Consider the following 17318-nt stretch of genomic DNA (forward strand, 5'->3'; position numbering starts at 1 on the left):
AATCCTCTAGTGGGTGATGTTTTTCTAGGGAGCTTCTGCCACTGTGACTGTCGGCAAGAGCAAATGTCACCTGCTGCCAATTGAGGAGTGTGTGGCTTTGATGAAGGATTGTGGCTCACAGCTGCTCGCCACAGCCGTCGTGAAGATATTTAATCATTATGAAAGGCCCCGTAGCTGGGTAGCGCAGTCAGTGCACTTCACCCGGCCCACTGTATGCATTACTCGTTTTTTTTTTTTTTTTTTTTTTTTGCAGCGTCCTTTTGGTCCTTAGCTACAACCCCTTTCATTACTTTTACTGTACTTCCGTTCATATTCTCTTCATTCCATCTAACATTTCCACCTTCTCCCAACAATTGTTCAATGGTGCAACTGTGAGGTTTGCCTCCTGTTACACCTTTGAACACTTTACTCTCATTTTCAGCGCTGAATGACCTCATAGGCCCCATTGCTTGGCCTTTGGCCTAAGTTTTTAGTTCTTCAGTGGACGAGTGGTTTGCGTATTCGTCTATCAGTCTGGTAGCCCGAGTTCGCTCCCCGCTGCTGCCAGTGCGGAACCAGAGGAATTTATTTCACGATATAATGTGGTTCGGATCCCACAATAAGGTGTAGGTCCCGTTGCTAAGTAACCAATTGGTTCCTAGCTGTTCATCAGCTCAGTGGTCTGGTTAAACTGAGATATACTCAACTTAGACCAAAGTTTTATTTTCCATTCCTTGATTATGAAAGGGTGTATGTGCTGCACCCCGTCTTCATTTCTTCACTTTCACTTCACTTCACTTCACGTGGCACCTTTGAGTCTGTGTAGTTGAATTCGTGGCTGAGTTTGCTGATTTTCCTGTTGTATCATAAGCACAATGTTTTCCCTGGAGGTTTCAGGTAGAATCATGTGTTTTCTGAGGGTACTTTTTTTCTGTAAAAGAAAACGATTGAGATGGCTTTGCTCGTCTGCACATTTTCTGTCCGTCCTCAGATCTTAAAACTACCAAGGCTAGAAGTCTGCAAATTGGTATGTTAACCATCCACCCTCCAATCATCAAACATACCAAATTCCACCCTGCTAGCCACAATAGTTTTTTTTATTTTATTTAAGGTTAAAGTTAGTCATAATCGTGCGTCCGGCAACGATATAGGATAGGCCACCACTGGGCCGTGCATTTTTTCATTTGTTAGATTTTGTTCGCAATTTTTTCCTATTGGTATGCTGCTTCCTTTTTTCAGTGTTACCATTTTGAAAGTTAACCATGGTGCGTCTGTTGACGATCAACTTGATTACCGCTCCACTGCCGTCCCATAGAGAAAAGTCCTTCCATCTGATCGACAGCAGCAGAAGGATCATCTGAAGTTTCTCTTGTAAGTCACGATTACCATCACACGAATCAGCTCATGACTTAAGTATATGGCGTCCCTTTGCATACTCTCTATTCTTTGACAGGATCCATTTTTTATAGTCTTGCTCTTGCACGGATGCTCGCTCGCCTTTTTGTCTGGTGCGTACTGAAGTTGGATATGATTGGCATCAGAGGCGAAGCTGTCACTGTAAACAAAATGTTCAGTCTGGGAGTCGGTTAATTGACTGATGAAACATTTGGTCTTGTTTCGTTACGGTAATCGATACCGATTTTGGATTTTTTCTGTATAAAGATTAGAGATTTTAACTGACTTATAGCCGGAGGTAGTGTTTTGTTTGCATCGTAAAATTATACGCAGTTGTTGAGCATATTCTCTCAGAGATATCTTCCAACTACTATTTCCATTGAGCTTCCATTTTGTGCCGAGAAGCACCAGGAACAGAATATGATAAGGCTCAATTCGATTCAGCACACGTTCTTTACCGGTTGGTTTCTTGGGTAATATATCTCCCAGATTGCTCAACCGAGGTTGTGTGGAATCTTTCTAGTCTATAAGGAAAGGAGAACCACTTACTGGGTTCCCTAATCATGTAAGAAGCAGTCGTCATACCCAGTGTGTTGGTTGCATTTTCATGATTGTTTCGTCATGTTTTTAGTAATATCCGCACCAGCTTTCGTGAGTCTTAAATTGTGATTAGGGTTAAAGTGAGGCCCGAGTATGAACACCGGCAGTCAGGTGTGAGGTCGACCTATGAGTCACTCGATGAATATCTGAAGCTTTCAGGTTCCGTTCCTTAATCATATCTGGTGCTTGAAGTGATTGACACAATCTTCAAGTATTTATTAACTAAATTTAAACATCAACTCTCTTAAAGTCAACCGTTGCCACAGTCAAGTTCTCTGCACAACTATATAATCTGTTGTACTTTCACCATCTGTCAAACAAGGATCTATAAAATCAGCAGGATGCGGTGGTAATATAGAAAACGTTCCTTGCAAAACAGTTTTCGAAATGAGGCTTGCCCAGGACCTCTTAGCTCGGGCAACAGAATGTTAGAAGATTGGGAATCCCTTATGGAGATCTTATGATATTTTAGATTTAGCGATCCTCCTGCCGGCATAGTCTCTCTCTCTCTTTTCGAACCTTAAGTCAACGAAGATCCCTGTCAGTTTGTATAGTTTGACTTCAGTAATGCTTTTGCTGTGATTCCGTGAAAATCGGGGTGTTTCCAGGCAGATTGCCGTCAGTGCACCTCATACGATGCACTGTAGGAATTATACCTCCTTTCAATTGCTCTTTCCTCCATCTTACTTTCCACCCTCTCCTAACAATTGATTCGTATAGTGCAACTGCGAGGTTTTCCTCCTGCCCCACCTTTCAAACCTTTTGCTGCCAATTTCCGTTTCAGCGCTTAATGACCTCAGAGGTTCCAGTGCTTGGCCTTAGGCCTAAATTCTGTATTCATTTCAATTCTAGATTGATTTCAAGTATGAGCGTTGTCGGTAATTAATACAGATGAAGATAGGGTGATTTGCTTTTCGTAATGAGAAGAAACGTTTCTCGCTCAGATGGAGTTTTGGGTAAACAGCGCTTGATAATTTAGCCATTGCTATAAAGTCATGATTGAATATGGAACCCGCGAACTTTAAATTTAGAAAACTCAGAACTTTGAGGTTTCGTCAAGTCGACTGCCGGAAGAATGTTATCAGTAGAGATTTGATAGCCGGTCAAAGAACAGAGCTCGCACAGAGAATTGTTAGTTGGCAACTCGTTGAGTAGGAGTAATGTTCAGGCATACGCTATTGCCGTTTGTATTTACGGATCCTGGTCTGCCTGTCTGTCTGTCTGTCTGTCTGTGGCTGTTGGTGATAGTCGGTCACCCGGAACAATGTCGTTTGTAGTTTGAGGTATTGTACTCCATTTGAGAGTTGAGCATTTGATGTTCTCTTGTTCTTACAAATTTAATTAGACTTTAGTAGCGAGACTAGTTATTAACTCTCTCTCTCTCTCTCTCTCTCTCTCTCTCTCTCTCTCTCTCTCTCTCTCTCTCTCTCTCTCCTCCGTATGTGGGCTAGGGAGACCGGTTACCGTGTAGTTATACGTATTTTGTCATTAGGTCCTATTTTCCAACATATGTATGTTGCATTCCAGGTATCCTAAAACTAATGAACTCTGTTGAGAACTATGAGAATACCAGGAGTTTATAGTGTGTGAGTTGGCACATATGGTGCTAGGGTATGCTAACCGTTGGAAAGCTGGTTCTTGCTTGATGCGATCACACATTCGAGTTTCTGGGAATCGAGATCCCCCTCCCCCCCTTATTCTGCAAAGGTGACCCCTAACCTTTCGCCTGAGGGATGATGATCCTAAAGCTTCGTGGTCCCCTTTCAATCACGGTAATACTTTCCCTTCCTGGCAGAATGCTCGCCTCTCACCTTTAATATTATCCTCTTTAGAGCAATAGATGAAGGTGAGTCTTAACTCTCTCTCTCTCTCTCTCTCTCTCTCTCTCTCTCTCTCTCTCTCATGTTCGGTGGAGTGTCGCTTTACAATTTAATCGATTATCCCAAGTCCTGTCAACACACTATTTTTTTTATTCTCAGTGTGGATTACCAATCGCAGCCTTCAGATTGGCTTTGCTTCCAGTGAATATCATTAAAGATTGGACTGATTAGAGAAGCCTTACCGTAGAATAATGAAAGTCTTCGTTACGAGTCTTCGTGACAAGTCAATAGATAGTCAAAAGTCATTGAATAAGGAATGTTAGATAAGTTCCACTTTCGAGAAATGTAAGTGACCTTTAGGATGTGTAAGATCTTTGCGCCCTTTTGTACTCCTCATTCTGATGGAACTTAACGAAGTATTTTAGTCTGAGATTAATTTGTAATGCTTGACACCACCTTGACAAGGAAGATGTTTTATTGCTAGCACATAACACAGTTGCAGTAATGTTTGAAAATCCAAATAAAAAAAAGGTGTCTTCAGGTAAAGGAGACTTTACATATCAGCGATAGAAGATGAGCAGTGAATGTGCAGATTGGCGCTCCCTCCATTCCTCTGCTTTCGTTCAATCGACCGGCACAAGGGTTGCGTTTTTTCTTACAATCATGAGTTTTTATTCATTTTAGTTGTGTTGTCTTTTTATTTTTGATTTGCTGATACGAGTCACATATACTTAACTGATAATCTATATTTAGAGACATTTTATGTATAAATATTACCTAATTTTCACTCAGATTTAGGGAATTTATAACAAGCAAACTGACATCGATTATGCAAAGTACAGTTTTAAATAGTTCCATCGTTGGCTAGAACTTTATTTTTCAATGTGTATGTAAGCACTACTGGCTGTTGTCCTGGGGTACAATGGTACATGTAATTTGTACTGACAAACTGCTTGTTATCCCCCCTTTTTATTTATTTGTTATTTCAATATTTTTTTATATCAAGTCACTTCTCACCGTGCCATTTAGTTGAGTTCGAGCAATTTCTCTCTTAAATGTTTCATATTTGAAAATGACTCATGGAGTCGAAACGTCATACTGGATTATTTTTAAAAGAGACCAACAATAGATTTGGGAAACCTTATTTTTTAACCTACCAACTGAAGAAAGATCTTCTGTCAGAAACATCGAAAATGAAGCAGTAAGCTTTCAAATGCAGATGGTATTACCTGGAGTTCTTAGCACCTGCTGCCTTGCAGGTTGACATCTCTTGAGCTAAGGGCTAGATCCACGTCTACAGTTTTGTGACCTCGCTCAGGAGGATCGCCAGAAATGATTGGCATTGGGAAGATGGATAGGGTAAGGCAATGAATTCCTTGTCGAATTGGTGTCAACCCTAGATTCCCTACGATGACTCGGTTGAAAACCTATAGACAGAGGCAGAGGACACTGGTCCTTGCCAGTTGGGAACTGCACACCACAAGGAACTGGTTGTCATGTAGTACATCTAGCCAATGAATCGTCCTTTGATTCTGGTACGTAATTGGATTGACACAATTTCGAATTAACTCCCAGTCCCAGGTATATAAATAGGGCTGCTCAGAATCTCCCTGTGTATAAAAACGAAGGATAAGATGAAATGAGGGATTTGAAACATATGTGCAGTGAATCAAGTTGTAAAGATAGAGCAGGTAGGAAATCACTTGGAGATATATATTTATATGGGTGGACATGTTGCTGTTTGTGAAATAAGGTGCAAAGTAACGGGAAAAGATGTTTGTGAATCAGGGTGCAAAGTATCAGAAAAAGATGTTTGTGATTCAAAGGGAAAAGTATTAGGAAAAGATGTTTGATTCGAGGTAATTGAGATTATCCATGGACGAAATGGCAAATTATTGTTGGTGGCGTCTTGTCGAAGGAATTTGCATTAATTAATGGGGTGCCACAAGGGAATTTTATTTCACCATTGTCGCTTGTCCTCTCCATAGAGTTTACAATGAAACAAATTGGTCGGATATTTGAGAGAAGATCTAGAATGGAGTAAGCATAGGATGTTGCCAGATGTACAATATTCAATTGACGCCGTTTTCATCAGTAAGACATCACACGATTTACAAAGCTTGTTTAAAAAATTATTCCTTTTTTTTTTTTGGAGAGTTGGGAATCAAAATGAATGATGATATAAAAACGTAAAGTAATGAGAAGAGATAGTATACATAGAAAGGATTGAGGATTAATCTTTCAAATATGCAGTAGTATGCCTTCAAGGCCTTTTTTTTTTAGCTGGAATTTTGTAAAATATTAAGTTAAAAAAAAGGCTAGGTATAGTAAGATCTTGCAATCGCACAGATTGAAAGTTTATTTGAAAGTTGTGGCATAGATTTGAAATTTTATAATTTAAAGTTGAGGTTATAGGCAAGTAAGTCTAAATGGTACTACGGACACGAATCGTGCCAAGACGACGATCGGTAAGATTTTGTCATGGAAATATTTCAGATTTGAGATTGAAACTTCAGGAGGAATATTAGGTGTCGGATTGAAGGATAGATTGAGATGTGATACCCTAAAGGAGATTACCGAAGTTCGGTTTGCAGTTAAGATGATGATGATGAAAAGGAGGAGGAGATTTTGAATTTTATAATTTAAAGTTGAGGTTATAGGCAAGTAAGTCTAATGATACTACGGACACGAATCGTGCCAAGACGACGATTGGTAAGATTTTGTCATGGAAATATTTTAGATTTGAGATTGAAACTTCAGGAGGAATATTAGGTGTCGGACTGAAGGATAAATTGAGATGTGATACCCTAAAGGAGATTACCGAAGTTCGGTTTGCAGATAAGAAGATGATGTTGAAAAGGAGGAGGAGATGGCCCGAACATGTTCTTTGCACAGCTTCGGGGAGAGTAGTGCCTTGCAGTGTCACTTTGCTTCGATTTGGAAGACCTAGATGTATGCGGATAAGAGCTATGAGAAGGAAGGCAGAGGTTGGGTGGAGATTTGTAGAAGACAATGCACAGGAAGTACAAGAGTGGTGGAATTGAGCAAGGCCCTTTGTGTGTTTGTGTATATATACTTTTATATATTATATATATATATATATATATATATATCTATATATATATTATATATCTAAGTTATATATATATATATATTATATGTAAATAAATTCTTTTATTAAAACAGGATACGTCTCAGTATAAAAAGGCCCATTGAAATAAACTTGTTTACAATTAAGGACTAGTTTTCGGTGGACTGACTTCCACCCTTATCAAGTAGTCATAAGGGTGGGAGCCAGCCCACCGAAATATAGTCCTTAGTTTTAAACCAGAGTGTTTTAATGTGCCTTTTACATTATGTATGTATATATATATATATATATATATATATATATATATATATATATATATATATATAATTTGTAATATCTTTCATCCTGGCTTTCTCTAACGTTTTCGTATCCAGAATGTTCTTTGGGTGATTTTTTGTTGAATAAATTGTTGCACAACTTCGAGTCCTTATTGACAAACTTGCACTGTCCCCAAGTAGAGCTTGTACTTCCAGTTGCTGTCATGAAAGAGTGGACATCCGGTGTGTTGACATACATAGAAACGTCCCTGTGTACAAAGAGGCTGGAGGGTGGATGTTTGGGTGTGCGGCCGTGTTTTCCAGACATCTCCATCCACTCAGTGACTATGAGCCCCTCCCCATAACGCTCTAGTGACCTCATCTCTGCCACTCCTTCATTAGATTCACTACCATGACGCAACAGAGGGACCCCGCCCAATTCCCTTCTTCATTTCCTCCCCCTTTTGACATCCCCGTACCTCACATGCAGGTTGGCCCTTCACTCCCACTGCTGTTTTCTCCTGGGGTGTCCTTCAAAAGCCGCTTGGCGCATCCCATCCCTCCCTGGGGTTTTGTCTGGTGTGGCTTTCCCTCGGAACATCTAATGACGATGATGAACTAACTGTTCCCGCCCTTGACTCCGTCTGGCTCTTTCTTTTGCGGAGAAGGATAATGAAGCGGCGCCACTGGAAGTTCAAATGAACAGATTGAATTTTGTCCTTCAAGTTAACATCCAGGTCATTTATTGGAACAGAAATGTCGTGAACGTTGACTGATAAAGTCATGTTCCTTACAGACTCATTCAGTACACGTCAGAGCAATTCGGAAAAGAAAATCTGTGGATGTCATTTCGTTATGTCTCCTGTTCAAACAGCATTCGGTTTCGTGGAAGGCTAAATCAATAACATCCTCTGAGAAGAAAGAATGCCTCTCTTCTGTTGGAGAGGAAAGCCTCTCCATCATAGAAGACAATAAGATGTCGACTCTCGAGTTACATTGAAAGGTGGGAGGCGAATAGTGAAGTCGCTGATAAGGATGCAGTGGTCAGATGAAGGGAAGTCGCTAATAAGATTTGATTGTCTTTATCGTTTCCTTTGCATGACATTTGAAGAAAGCGCTGTAGCCTGTAGTCCCGGAAAAAGTTAATTAAGTATATCTTCGTTTTACTTGACTACTTGAGCTGATTAACAGCTCTCCTAGGGCTGGCCCGAAGGATTACCTACATATTTTTACGGGGCTAGGAACCAATTGGTTACTTAGCAACGGGACGTTCAGCTTATTGTGGGATCTGAACTACATCGAGAAATGATTTTCAATCACCAGAAATAACTTTCAATCAACAGAAATAAATTCCTCTGGTTCCTTGTCGGCAAAGGGGAGAATCGAACCCAGACCCTGAGATGGGTAGTCGAGCACGTAACCGACTCGTCCAACGAGGACCTTGTAGTCCTGGAAAATGGAAAGATTCCTGTACAGGGTTTACCTTAATTGCCAAGGAAAAAGTGCAATTCGTTACACATAAAGGAAATGGAGTTGGTTATCTTTTCTTCACTTTGGAATGAAATCTGCTTTATGTCATACATTTAATCATTTTCGTGTCATGATACTTGGAAGATGATGTTGCGACGCCAATATTAGTAATCATAAATCAATCAGTTACCTGGACGGATTTGAATGTAAGCAGTCTAGTGCCCCTCCCCCTGAAAAAAATCATATGATTAGCGTTTTTATTAGGGGCGGGGGTGAGGGGTGGACGGAGGGTGGTTTATTCATAGAAGAACGTGTTATTCACTCGCGCACAGATAAGCCATAGTAGCGAACTCTGCTACGTTCACCGTTGTTGAGGCCTCTGTGGTAATCCGATGCTCTGGATTGGGTTCAAGTTTCTTCCTTCTATCGTTAAGGATTCTGTTCTTGGGCAGCGCAGGAAGCGGTGGTCGTGGTTTTTCGTCTCGCGTTTTCTTTCTTATGCAAACGAGAGTCGGGGTGGGATGAGTGCCGTTAGTGCACCTCGTGCGATGCACTGTAGGCATTGCTGAAGGTTCTTTGCAGCGTCCCTTCGACCCCTAGCTGCAACCCCTTTCGTTTCTTTGACTGTACCTCCTTTCATATTCTTCCATCTTACTTTCCACTTCTCCTAACAATCGATTCACAGTACAACTGCCAGGTCTCACTCCTGTTACACCTTTCAAACCTTTTCACTGTCAATTTCCGTTCCAGCGCTGAATGACCTCACATAACCCAGTGCTTGGTCTTTGGCCTAAATTCTGTATTCAGTTCAATTCAATCAAGAGTCGTCGTTGGGACACATCCAGCTTTATTTATTCCACAACGTCTACGTCAGTGAAAACAACTTGGCACAAAAAATATTCGACTTCCTGATGGAGTTGATGAACCAAAATGAAGAATGCACAGTGTCCCAGAACGAGTGCAATTCTCTCAAGTGGACCTTGTTAGCGGTATTTAACAGTTATGACATCAGTGTTATTTTAACCTTCACATCTGGCTCCTCAATGTTTACCCTCAACTCTGTCGTCTCGGCTCAGACTCTCCACCAGTGTGTGCTTTCTTTCAGCCTCAGAACATTTTGCTGCTTCGTTATATATATACCCATATATATATATACATATATATATATTATTATATATTATAATTATATATATATTATATATATATTAATATATAGATATATATATAATAATAGATATATATAATTATAATATATATATTAATATATATATATTATCACATCTTCAGAACACTTTGTTGCTTGTTTTATATATATATATATATATATATATATATATATATATATATATATATATATATGACATTTTGTGCATGAGCATTATCAATTTATCAGCGGTAATACATAACATGGGCGTTATATATAGTAGTATTGGTGTTCCAAGGCAGTTATAACTAATCCTGATAAGAGGTATTAGTTGAATTTTGCATTGAAATAAGCTCTGAATTCACTTTCTCTGCAAACCTTCGTAGCGTGAGTGTCATAGTCGCAGCTACTTGATGGAGCTGCTCGCGTCTGATGGTCGCCGACATTATTGCCAAGTGACACTGTTTAGCATTTGCCTGATGTCCTAGAGACGTGTGTGCAGGCAAAGTAAGATGTGTGTGCTCTTTCTACTCTCCGGGAAATTGCTTATGTGATCATGAAGCTGCAGGGAAATAAAAGTCATGAACTCGCAGAGTGAAGGGAATTAAAAGTTCCTTTTCTCTCAAAGCTTTTGATGCAATTTTTGCTAGTTTGGAATGTGGTCTTTGTTTTTGGTAAAATAACTTTTTATGATCATATTGTCTTCGCTGAACTGTAAGAGATCTCTCTACTCCCTTGGAACCGCTATGTACCTTTTCGCTGTCATCGTGCCAATTTTTCTTTGCGGCTTTTCGGAGTTACCTGCCTCCTGGTTCTTTGCGAACAAACAAACAAACACTCGTGTATGTATATGTTATATATATATATATATATATATATATATATATATATATATATATATATATATATTATATACACACACATATATATATGTATATATATATATATATAGTATGTATATATTATATATATATATATATATATATATATATATATATATATATATATATATATTAAAGCGCTGAACCTTTCATGAATCGTTCGTTCATCTTGTGGGTAGAAATTCATAAGAACTCTAGTTTTACCTTTCAGTGATTACTTCTGTATGAAATGTCTTGGATCTGAAGTACTTGATAGTTTTGGCCTGATGTTTTTCAAAGTTCAGCGTATTTATTTGATTTCATGATCTTGCAAGTAACTTTTGACAAAAAATTTGTATGTAGTAGCCGTGGTTACACGTTTTCCATATTCACTGTGCCATTATTAAATTACAAATTGTGAATAATTCACCAACTTACTTTTTTAGATGTGTCACGTAACTGAACACCCTATTGCTATAGTAGATTCACATCACCCGTGCATCTGATGTCTAGACCAGTCCCTTACGACGCTCCTGATTGGCTGTTGATAAGCCAATCACAGGGCTGGAAACTGTCTCTCAAGACAGATGTACGGGTGATATGAATCTACCATAGTAGTTGTACTTTTTGACCTCAAAAGCCTTGCCTAAGCATATTGAACCATCACGGTGATCACTATTTAAGAGTTGATGAATTATTCAGTTAATTTATTATATTTCCTCTGGTTCACACTGTTTGCCGTTGAGATAATCGCACCTTTTATTGTTCTAACCTTTTCATTTTTGTTTTCAATTGCTGTTTTGCTAGTGTCACTTATAGCACATAGGACTAGGCGCCAGTGTGTTACAGGCTTGGTTCCTGTCGAGTGGTCTCACAGGCAAGCGATGATTCACTGTGGAATTGCCACCGGTGTCATTTTTTATTGCCACCTGTGTCATTTTTTTCTCTTTTCCTTTACAGGTAAGGACGAGATGGATGTTGTCGATGTGATGCAGCCCCTGGCCTTTGTCTCTTGCACGTTCGTTAGGTGAACTCCCCCAACTTCTGATGCTCGGGACTGAAGTGGCAGCATAGGGGGCTGCTGGCTGTAAGTGCTCCGAATCATGTCAGAATGGAAGTGAACGTGAATGACCTTTCGTTGATTTTTGTTTTCTTTAGATTTTTTCCCTTTGTGTCTCTTATGCCTTGTCAATGGCATATCCAGCTGTTACTATAGTAGATTCACATCAGCCAGTCCATTACGACGCTCTGAACAGCCAGTCAGGAGAGTCGTAAGGGACTGGCCTAGACGTCAAATGCACGGTTGATTTGAATCTACTATAGTTAGTATTTACGTTATGCTGAAGCTTTCATTTTGACATTTTGATGAGAGAGAGAGAGAGAGAGAGAGAGAGCGAGAGAGAGAGAGAGAGAGAGAGAGAGAGAAGAGATTTGCTTGTGTAACTGGTTTGACATAAAGCTCAACTTGCCTAGCTAGACCAAGTATCACTGTAGCAGTCAGACCAGCTGAAGATCGATTGCGCCTATTGCGTGGCAGATCTTATTTTTCTTTCTAACTCGGTACCGATGGGAGTAATTGATACCAGCATAACCCACCAAACGCGAAGCTCTCTCTCTCTCTCTCTCTCTCTCTCTCTCTCTCTCTCTCTCTCTCTCTCTTTGGAATGTACATGATTATTGCTATCCCTTCAGGATGTGTGTGAATAACTGCTGTGCGTCATTGTAGGAGAATGATGGTGGAGGCTAGGATGAACTCGACATGTGGGCAGGACGATGAAGAGCCTGTTTTCTGTAATGTTGAGAGAGAGAGAGAGAGAGAGAGAGAGAGAGAGAGAGAGAGAGAGAGAGAGTCAGCTGGGGGAGGGGAGACTGGTGACCCCATTTCTTTATTAAGTTTATTAAAGGGGACCATCCCACCACCTCCACCACCCACCTACGAATAACAAACTCTCTCTCTCTCTCTCTCTCTCTCTCTCTCTCTCTCTCTCTCTCTCTCTCTCTCTCTCAAGTGGTGGCGGTGCTCTCATCTCACAAGAGGGAACAACTTTCGATTCTTGGGCCGGATGAGGAGCGATATCGATATTTGTCGGTTCCTTGGAATCCAGTATGTCTTCTCTCTTGACCTAAGCCGTACGGGATTGTTAGTCGACCGTTGTGGGTCGTGACTGGGGAGAGGAGAGTAAACACACACACACACACACACACACACACACACACACACACCTGGAGCGTGTTGATAGCTATGTCAAAATATAAACCGTCAAGATGGGAGGCCATTAGTGAGGTCATCCTCATCCTATCAGGCGAATCAGTCATAAAATACCAGAGTGTGAATAAATGGGTGTAGATTTTAGCAGTCTGTGCGCATAGTTTCATTTCCCTGCAGCTGCATCGACCATTTGAGATAGCTGTTTGGAGTAGCAAACCTGTGCCTTGATAAAGTACCTTCGAATGGCATAATGCAATCTGACTCCAATGAAAGTAAATTGCTGACAGTAGAAAGACAAAGAAGCCTTCTAAAACAAGTGTATCTTATGTAGAGTAGTTGATGGGGTTGGGTTGTGGAGGGATTACTTGGAGATGAAATAGTACCACTTTCTGGACGAATCATCCTGACTTGATTGAGTCAGGCCTTTTTAAAAAAGAAATAATAATTCTGGTCAGTTCAACTATCTTTACGTTCATGTTTCAGAATGAGAGCCCAGATTTACGAGCTTCGGACACTTGCGTCTCCACCCGCTGAATCGTGCGGTTGTGTTGCTTCTCCCCAGTGCTCTCTCTCTCTCTCTCTCTCTCTCTCTCTCTCTCTCTCTCTCTCTCTCTCTCTCTCTCTCTCTCTCTCTCTCTCTCTCTCTCTGCTGTGCATTCTAGCACAGGGAATCTTTTGAGAGAGAGAGAAAAAAAACCAAGCCTCGTTTATGAGCATATCCTTTGGGAAGGCTGGCCCTATTCATAGTTGTGTGAAGTAAACAACCAACTGGGGGGAAGAGTGTGGGTGACTAGTGCCTGGTGGGATTTTAAACGATTGTGTGCTTACACAAGTGAACGTCCCATTGTTTCTGAATTTTTCTCCTCTCTTCTCCCGATATCTGTGTAAATCATTCCTCCGAAAGCTGTACTTTTATCCCTGTGGAGTGTCGGATTGTTTTCAACTCGATTTAAATTTTTTTTTTTTTTGATAGTATTGGCATGTACTACCCGCGAAGAAGTCTTTTGGACGATGAATGTTTTCCGAAGTGCAAAAGTGACAGTGTCGCAGAGGCAGCACCAAGCAAAGCAAAGGGTAAAGGGTAATGGGTAGTTGGTCGTCTCTGGCAGAATAATCGATGAACAGTTTGGGGCAGCGTTCGTAGGAGGAGGGAGGAGGCTCTGCCTTTCTTTACTCTGCTTTAATAAGCCGACGTCAATGTTTGATCACGAGAAAATCTGCAGTTTTTTTTATTTTTTTTATTTCATTGGTTATTTTATCAAGTTCATCGAATAATACCTTCCCAGTGGTCGCCTTAGACGTGTGATCAGTCCTTGGCAGTACTGTGACCGGTGTCAAGGCTTTCGCAGTAATGTATGTTGTCCAGTTTGCACCTGCCGAAGCATTGCTCCATCCAGTAACAGTCCAAAATGTCAGAGGTTTCGTTTTGTATTTTAAAGGTGTATATTTTCAATGTTTTAGGTGTACATTATTAAGGTTTAGTTGTATTTTCTAGGTTTTAGTTGTATATTTTAGGTTTTAGTTGTATATTTTAGGTTTTAGTTCTATATTTTAGGTTTTAATTGTATATTTTAGGTTAAAGTTCTATATTTAAAAAGTTTTATGACTATATTTTAAGTGATGTCACGAGCAGGAGTACTGACCAGGGACTGCGATCGGTATTATGAAATTAATCATAGGTTGTTCAGCTTTACATAGTTATATTTTACAATAGTGGGTGTTCATTTATGAAATAAACTTAGGGGAAAATAACGAATGACTTCGATAGCCCCCTCGCGATTTCTTGTACAGTAAAACAATGAGTCACATAATCCGACCTTGTAATAACTCGAATAGCCAGCTTGACTGCTTTGCGAAACCTTTGGATTGAAACGTTAGTTGTTTTGAATGATGACTCAGACTGAACAAGACGAGCTTTTTGGAGGAGGTTATTGTGATAACAGCATATTTCCGAGGATTGGTTGATTGCAAATTATATGGGGTGGCGAGATGGTTGAGGTCATACTTACGAAGATCTTTCCCACCGTTATCCCTACACTAAGGGGTTGGTTACCTGATGCGCCTTTCCTTACAACATCAGGCATGGCTTATTATTTGGCAAACGGGTTTTTACGACCGCATGCCCTTGATGTCATCAACCACAGTTGTTGGCGGTGGGCCTAGCCTTTGACTAAAAAGTCAATCTGCAAGGCAGCAGTTTCCACAGTTTATTGGCGGTGGGCCTAGCCTTTTACTAAAAAGTAAGATTGCAAGGAAGCAGCTGTCCTTTTAGTCGCCTTTTACGAAGGGCAGGACCATCGGGTGTAGTATTCTTACACCCCTACCACAGGGTGGTCATAATTACGTTCAGGTAAAAGTCTCAAGTACTGACGGGAGTGTCAGTCTTGTTAGACCTTGCTGAAATGGAGGCGTGCACGGTCAGTTGTGAGGAGACTTGCTGCACGGCAAAACCGTCGTTGAATTGGAGATAAATAGAACCTGCAGAGTTTGACTCGTTGCCGGAGAGATGTATCCGGTATTAGATTAAAAATAGAATTGAAAGGGAAAGCAGACTGTTCTTCGTAGTGAAGCATTTCTTGTTCCAATTAAATTTAGCTCGGCCGTAATTCCTTGCACGTTTTCAGACAACAAAGATGAATGTCACTCAAGATTTGAAGTATATACGCCATGTTTGGCATTTAGCCGGCTGCACGGTCAAGGAAATAGCAAGACGTTGATATGAATATGAATGAATAAGTAAAAAAACCTAAGGTTAAAGGCAGCCAATTTTTCAATGAATGAAAAATGTTTTATTTTCATACCAAGGGAATTGCCTGATTCGATGTTATATTAAATCGCGTATTTCACAGGACTCCTTCCTGAAGTGTTTTGACCAGTGGTGATTAGTAAAAAGTATTATTAAGGGAGGTGACAAGACAAGAAAGACCTACAGGAAGGTCCATTAATACTATTTTTAATATATGTAAAGCCATTCGTTAATCTTCATATCTTTATTTTATTTATTAGTCACATCTGATCTTATTTATTAATCATTTCGTTCACTAATTCACTAACCATAATTTAATTTATTTACCCTTTATTACGGCGCTGAATGGCCTTCTTGGCCCAGTGCCTGGGCCTTTGGCTTAAATATCATACATCCATCCATACAGGAAGGCCCAGAAGTTGTGAAGAAGGGAGTAGATAATGACCTACCCCTGGAGGACATACAGGCACCGACTTCAAAACGTTTAGTGATAATGGTGGTGATGATGAAGATTGTTATTTGAATAGACCAGAGTTCTATTTCAGTTGGAGTAATGTCTGTGCAGCGCACCTACGTTATTCTTGGTAGTTTGGCGAGAGAAAGGCCAATGAATAACTCATAAGCCTCTTCAATGTGCTATAAACTTCCCAAGTAGTAGGATGAAAGAGGTATACTATTTTTGAATGGCAGCAAGTCGCGCCAGAATCATTTGAGTAAAAGAACGTGCAACTCTACCTTTAGAAATCAGGAAACTTGCTTTTTAAAACTTGGTCATCTTCGGGGATCGTCACTTTTGCTTATCTCGTCGGAGTTCTTTGGTTAATTTTTGATTTGAAAAAATATGTGAAGGCAATTTAATCTTTGTATAGAATTGTGAGATTCACAGGGGTGGTTTGTTGTCTCTAGGTTATTGTAGAAGTGAAAGTGGGAGTTATGAAAAAAGGGGTAAATTTTTGTTCTCCATAACTACTTTGAGAGAACTTGTGACTCATCGTTTCACTTGGGAACGATTAAAATTGAGACTGGCAACCCTTTTCATTCCTTTTTCTGTACCTCCGTTCACACACTTTTTCTTCCATTTTACTTTCCACCCTCTCTAAAACAATTATTGACTCTTGGTGCGATACGAGGTTTTCCTCCTATTACACCTTTTAAACCTTTTTACCGTCAACTTCAATTTCAGCGCTGAATGACCTCATGTGTCCCAGTGCTTGGCCTTTAGCCTAAATCCTATATTCTGTTCTCATTCTAGAGTAGTATAGGCAGAGTAGAGGAATAGGTAGTCGGACAGACCCTCGTCCCCTTGAACCCCGATGGAGGAGGGCTCAGGACTTCCTGCAATGAAGCTCTTCCTCCCCTGGACGGTGTCTCCCTGTACTTCCGGCCCCTCGTGTTGATGACGGCCAACATTACCATAGCCCTAAACCGATGGCATTGGCAAGGGGCGCTCGGAAGATAGGGGAAAGGGCCAATGAGTAGATTTAGACCTTAATATGGCGTTTATTCTAAATTTTTGTCCGTGAGTGTATTTGTGCCGCTATATATGCATACATACATACACAATTAAATTTCGTGATATTAGCGATATAGTGACTGCCCTCCCTGTCTCTATGCTTATCGACAAATGGTTGAATAATTAGCTTTATATAAAGCGTTCGAGTGACCATACTTTCAGTTCCTGCTTGGTTATTCATCTAAAATGTCCGTTTTTCCTAAGTAGCTCACTTTGAGATGAATTGTACTGAGC

The 17318-nt window shown here is 40.3% G+C and overlaps 1 protein-coding gene across 5 annotated transcripts in view; it reads left to right on the forward strand.

Annotated features, from left to right (window-relative positions):
• Nucleotides 1-17318, forward strand: part of LOC135224312 (spectrin beta chain-like) — a 168319-nt gene that overhangs the window by 40754 nt on the left and 110247 nt on the right. For 2 of the 5 annotated variants that reach the window (XM_064263278.1, XM_064263286.1), the window contains one exon: nt 11577-11703. The exons of the other annotated variants lie outside the window; for them this stretch is intronic. The gene's annotated coding sequence lies outside the window, so the exon portion shown is untranslated. The remainder of the gene's footprint in view (nt 1-11576; nt 11704-17318) is intronic. 5 annotated transcript variants of the gene reach the window in all.

Source organism: Macrobrachium nipponense, chromosome 20 (genome assembly GCF_015104395.2).
Source record: "Macrobrachium nipponense isolate FS-2020 chromosome 20, ASM1510439v2, whole genome shotgun sequence".
In the NCBI taxonomy this organism is placed as follows: domain Eukaryota; kingdom Metazoa; phylum Arthropoda; class Malacostraca; order Decapoda; family Palaemonidae; genus Macrobrachium; species Macrobrachium nipponense.